This window comes from Cnephaeus nilssonii (genome assembly GCF_951640355.1).
Source record: "Cnephaeus nilssonii genome assembly, chromosome: 12".
Lineage (NCBI taxonomy): Eukaryota > Metazoa > Chordata > Mammalia > Chiroptera > Vespertilionidae > Cnephaeus > Cnephaeus nilssonii.
Window position 1 is genome coordinate 70,573,305 of NC_137083.1, and position 6,000 is coordinate 70,579,304.

The window sequence follows — 6,000 nt, forward strand, 5'->3', positions numbered from 1 at the left end:
CTTCTAATTTTTTTAAACTAAAAACAGTTTTAACTAAATTCTCTTTATACAAACCTACTTTAAAATTCTAAAGTTTTGTGTCATGATTTTACTAATTACAACGAATCTAATTTCTGCCACATAGGGTTTATGTGCTTTAAATATATTTTCATTAAAATTTTGGAGCTACAGATTTAACACATCAGTTATGGCAAAACCCATACCCATTATCAAACCTATCAGCTGACTTCATTTAAAAAAAAATATTTACCTTATTGTTGACAGTATTACAGATGTCTCCCATTTTCTCCCATTATGCCTTCCCCTCACCTAATCCTCTCCCCACCCCAGGCCTTCCCCTTGCTATTTATTATCAGTGGCCATGGGTTATGCATATATGTTCCTTGGTTAATCTCTTCCTGCCTCCCCCCTCTCCCAAGTGAAATCTGTAATTCTGTCCAGGCAACCATACCTCTGCACCTATTTTGTTCGTCAGTTTATTCTGTTCTTTAGATTCCGCTTATAAGTGAGATCATGTGATATTTGTCTTTCTCTAACTGGCATATTTCGGTTAGCATAATAGTCTCTAGGTCCATCCATGCTGCCACAGCTGCATATAATTCCATTGTGTAGATGTACCACAGCTTTTTTATCCACTCAGCTACTGATGGGCACTTGGGCTGTTTCCAGATCTTAGCTATTATATATTGGGCTGCTATTAACATAGGGGTGCATATATTCTTTCTGATTGGTATTTCAGGATTCTTAGGATATATTCCAGAAGCGGGATTGCTAGGTCAAATGGCTTTTTTTGAGAAACCTCCATACTGTTTTCCACAGTGGCTGTGCCAGTGAGCATTCCCACCAGCAGGGTTCCCTTTTCTCCACATCCTTGCCAGCACTTGTTTGTTAATTTATTGATGGTAGCCATTCTGGTAGAGGTGAGGTGATACCTCATTTTGTTTTAATTTGCAACTCTCTGATGATTAGTAACATTGAGCATTTTTTCATGTGTCCATTGGCCATCTGTATGTCCTTTTTGGAGAATGGTCCTTTGGCCATTTTTTAATCGTATGGTTTGTCTTCCTGGTGTTGAGATGTATGAGTTCTTTATATATTTTGGACATTAATCCCTTATCAGATGTATCATTGGCAAATATTAGTTTCCCTTTTCATTTTGTTGATGGTTTCTTTTGCCATACAGAAGCTGTTTAGTTTGATGTAGTCCTAATTGTTTATATTTTCCTTTGTTTCTCTTTCTCTAAGCAATGTATTGGTGAAAATACTGCTACGTGAGATGTTTGAGATTTTACTGCCTATTTTTTTCTTCTAGCATTTTTATGTTTCGTGATTTACATTTAAGCCTTTTATTCATTTTGAGTTTATTCTTCTGTATGTAAGTTGGTGGTCTAGTTTCATTTTTTTGCATGTACCTGTCCAATTTTCCCAACACTATTTATTCCATTGTGTGCCCTTACCGTCTTTGTCAAATATTAATTGAGCATGATGGCATGGGTCAATTTCTGATGTCTCTGTTCTGTCCTGTTCTTGTGCCAGTACCAGGCTGTTTTGATTACAATGGCTTTGACATAGGGTATTGTGATCCCTCCAACTTTGTTCTTCTTGCTCAAGATTGCTGAAGTTATTTGGAGTTTTTTGTTTGTTTGTTCTATATATATTTTGGAATATTTGTTCTAGATCCGTGAAATATGCATTGGTGGTTTTAATAGGGATTGTATTGAATCTGTAGATTACTCTGGGTAGGATGGACATTTTAATGATGTTAAATCTTCCAATAAATGAACATGCTATATGCTTGCACTTTTTTTTATGTCTTCCTGTATTTCCTTTTTCAATGTCCTATAAGTTTTCCAAATACAGGTCTTTTACATCCTTGGTTAAGTTTATTCCTAGGTATCTTATATTTTTGTTGTTGTTGCAATGGTAAATGGGATTGTTTTTTTTTATTTTCTCTTTCTGAGGGTTATTTATTGGTGTATAAAAATGCCATTGATTTCTGGGTGTTAATTTTGTATCCTGCTACTTTGCCAAATTTATTTATTTAATCTAGCAGTTTCTAGGGTTTTCTGTACATGTACAATGTCATGTCATCTGCGAATAATGACAGTTTTATTTCCTCCTTTACACTTTGGATGCCTTTTATGTTTTCTTCTTGTCTGATCACTGTGGCTAGGATTTCCAGTACTATTTTGAATAAGAGTGGTAAAAGCAGACATACCTATCTTAAGGGAAATGCTTTTAGTTTTTGCCCATTGAGTGTGATGTTGGTTGTAGGTTTGTCATATATGGCCTATATTATGTTGGGGGAATAACCTCTCTATTCCCATTTTGCTGAGAGTTTTTATCATAAAGGGGTGCTGAATTTTTAGCTGACTTCATTTTTTTCCCATTTAAGTATATATGTTACCATGCATTCTCTGAGAACTGTTGGAAAGTCAGTCTACCATGAGCCTTGAAGTTCCCTGTACATCCTGGGTATGCTTCAAATGCAAAGTTGTCATTACTCTTTACTTGGGCCAGTTGTACTGGTATGTCCCTTGTAACTCAGTTTCTAGGTAAACAGGTGTATAACAACACACATTTTGCAATTCTCTCAAAACTACTTCATTGTGCTTCAGTGACTTTCCATTATTGGTATGTGCATCTCTGTTTGAGGTTTTTTTCCGGAATCCTGCCTATCTATTTGTGGCAGGCTAGAAGTGCTGGGGAATCAGCACTCTTAGGGAGCAATCTTCAGTGAGTGTCAAAGAAGGCTTATAAATATCTCAGCCCTTCTTCAACTTGGTAGAATAATTCAGATGGGATTTCTCCAGTCATTCAACATAGTAGCTGACTTAACAGTGCACCTCTAATTGATTGTCTTCCTTTTCTTGTAACTCTTCCCTACTCCTTTTCTGGTTTTCCCTAAACTACTTGCATTTGGGTTCTTGTCCTAGGGTCTGTTTTTAGAGGAGACTCAAACTAAGATAGCATGAATACTTCCTTACAAAGGGATCTGTATCTTACTTGAGTTTGAGGGTATCTGTAGCCTAACCCCAATTCTTGTCATCATCTGATATCACTAGATCATCTTTTATATGATGTAAAGGAGGATATAAGATTTTTGCTCCCTCCATAGGTCTATACAGGCCTATTTAAGTAACTCTAGTTAAGCAATAACTGCTACCACCAAAGTTGGTTTAAATGGGTTGTTTACTTAAAAAACAAAATACTTGTCTATGGTAGAACATAGCCAGGTTGTTGCACTAAAACTTCAGTGAGGCTCAGTGACATAGCAATAAATGAAGCACGGAAATGACTCAGTTATCTGACTGTGGCACAGCAAGAATTTATTTAGTGGTGTTAGGGTAAACTACGGGGAATCCCTCATTAAGTCTGAAATGGTATCAATTGCAAAGAGTGAACCCACCGTTCAGAGCTGTTCTGACCTGCTGATTCCTCCCTCTGGGAGGATGAGATCCCCCAACTCTGGGTGTGCCTCCTAGTTATTGCAGCCACTATTCTATATCCTAATCTCATGTATATCCTTTGTGCTGCTTGCTTTCTGCTTCAAAAGCAAACCAAAGTGAAAGCATTCTGACCCCAAACACTGACCAGCCTGTGTGGCAATAAGGAGATGCCACCAATAATCTGTGCATCCCCCTAAACATAGTGGATTCTTCAGGTTAACATATGACAAATCTGAACTCACCTTCCTCCCCAACACCACAGTGATCTAGTAGCATTCAGAATCCTGGGTGATTTTGGTGGTGGAGATGAAGGTTTGAGCTACACATGCCTCTTTCCTGGAGTAACTGGATATGGTGAACCTGCAAGGGCCCAGAGTTTACAGAATAAGTCACTCATGTTGGCATTTCCAATATTAGTGGCAGTCAAATACTCAAGCAAAATGCTTTTACAGTCTTCCTTAAAATCATGTTGGGATGGTAATAGGTTAAACCACCTTTTTGTGAGACTCCCTGTCATATTCCCCTTCTGAGTCCTGGGATTTCTTTATATATCTTTCTATTTAGAAGACAGTCTTAAGACGGAGTCTCCAGAAGCACACCTTGAAGCAAGGATTTATTTATGTATCAGTGATTTATTACAGAAGTGTTCCCAAGAGAACTCAGTAAGGAAGTGAGAGAAGCAGGAGGGGGAGGGGAGGAAACAAAGCATGCTGCCTTTGCAGACAAGGACTTACCTAGGCTGACCCCGCAGAGGAGTGCGATGTGGGAGTGGATGCTGCAGTTTGTCCTCATCTGAGGCAACGGACTTGGGCTTCTATAACCCCCACCTTGCCAATCCTTAGGAAGGGCTACCTGGAGTGGAAGAGGCAAACTCCCAGCTCTCTGTAAGGGAGGGCAAAGCCCAGGTAGTCTAAGGGTGGCAATATTCTGGAAAAGAGTAGCAGATCCTGGCCTCAGGAAGCAAAAACTAATGAAGCCAGGAGAGGTGCACAGAAACCATGAAGACAATCTTAGGGTGTCTGGGTAAAGCTCTGACAGTGTTCACTTCAGTGAATAATTCAATTTCTACTCATTTAAGTTTTGGGCATATATGAAATGAGAAAATGTTAGGAAGGTCAGAAGATAATTCCAATTTTGTAAAAGATATTTTCTACTTCATGTCAACAAAGTGTACAGTTAAAAACATTCACTTGTAATTAAGGCAGTTCTTTGTTATATGGGCAGGGGTAAGAAAGGACCTGTAGAGGATTATTCACTGTACAGAAGAATTTTTTTGTGACATTAACAAACCCTTATATTGTCTGAAACATTGGTTTGGACACTATTGAACTGCTCTTTATTATATATGTAATTCAAGTTTGCCTAGGGGCTGTCATAGCTTGAGGGCCCAAAGGAACTTATATAATAACAACTCAGCTTTCTCTGACTCATGCCTAATCTGCCTCATGCAGGATTTCCATCCCCCATTTAGAGTCTTCCAGGTCACTTCTGGGAGTCCATCTGGGATGTCTCACAATAACTCACCAAGACTCTTTTCTTCTATTCCAGATTTCATTATTGCTCATGCAGCCTTGAGAATTCTCTTCAGGGTGCCCTTTTTGCCAGCACCATGACTCATGCCTGCAGTAACAATATATATATCTCTGGAAGAGTGGGGAAATGGGAGAGCAGGAGGATGTCTCCCAAAACTTCTAGAGCCTTAGGCTTCCAAGTTTGCCAAAATAGTAGGCTATTCTCTCTCTCTTTTTTTTTTTTTTACATTTTTAGTTATGTATTTATTTTTCTTCCCCCACACTTTTTTTTTTTATTAAGGTATTATATGTGTACATATCTTACATTGTCCCCCCCCCCAACCCCACACCCATACATGCCCTCACCCCCCAGAGTTTTGCGTCCATTGGTTATGCTTATATGCATGCATTCAAGTCCTTCGGTTGATCTCTTATCTCCCCCACCTCTCCCTAACCTTCCCCCTATAATTTGACATTCTGTTTGATGCTTTACTGTCTCTGTATCTATATTTTTGTTCATCAGTTTATAATGTTCTTTATTATCCATAAATGAGTGAGATCATGTGGTATTTTTCTTTCATTGACTGGCTTATTTCACTTAGCATAATGTTCTCCAATTTCATCCAGGTTGCTGCAAATGATGAGAATTCCTTTTTTATGGCAGCATAGTATTCCATTGTGTAGATGTACCACAGTTTTCTGATCCAGTCATCTGCTGACGGGCACCTAGGTTGTTTCCAAATCTTAGCTATTGTAAATTGTGCTGCTATGAACATAGGGGTGCATATATCCTTTCTGATTGGTGTTTCTAGTTTAGGCTATTCTCAATATCTTCTCTTAGGTATAGCTATATTGTGTTCAAATCTTAAGTGATCAGGCTTCCTCCTTGTGTCTATATCAGAGCTTGTTATTGGGTTTTGGAGAAGAACTACATGTATACCCAGGTCTCAGAGAATCATTGTGAAAACAATTCTTGCTTCTGTCTGTAGCTGGCCCCCTGTACTGAGTTTAGATACAAGACCATAGACATGGGTAAAGAA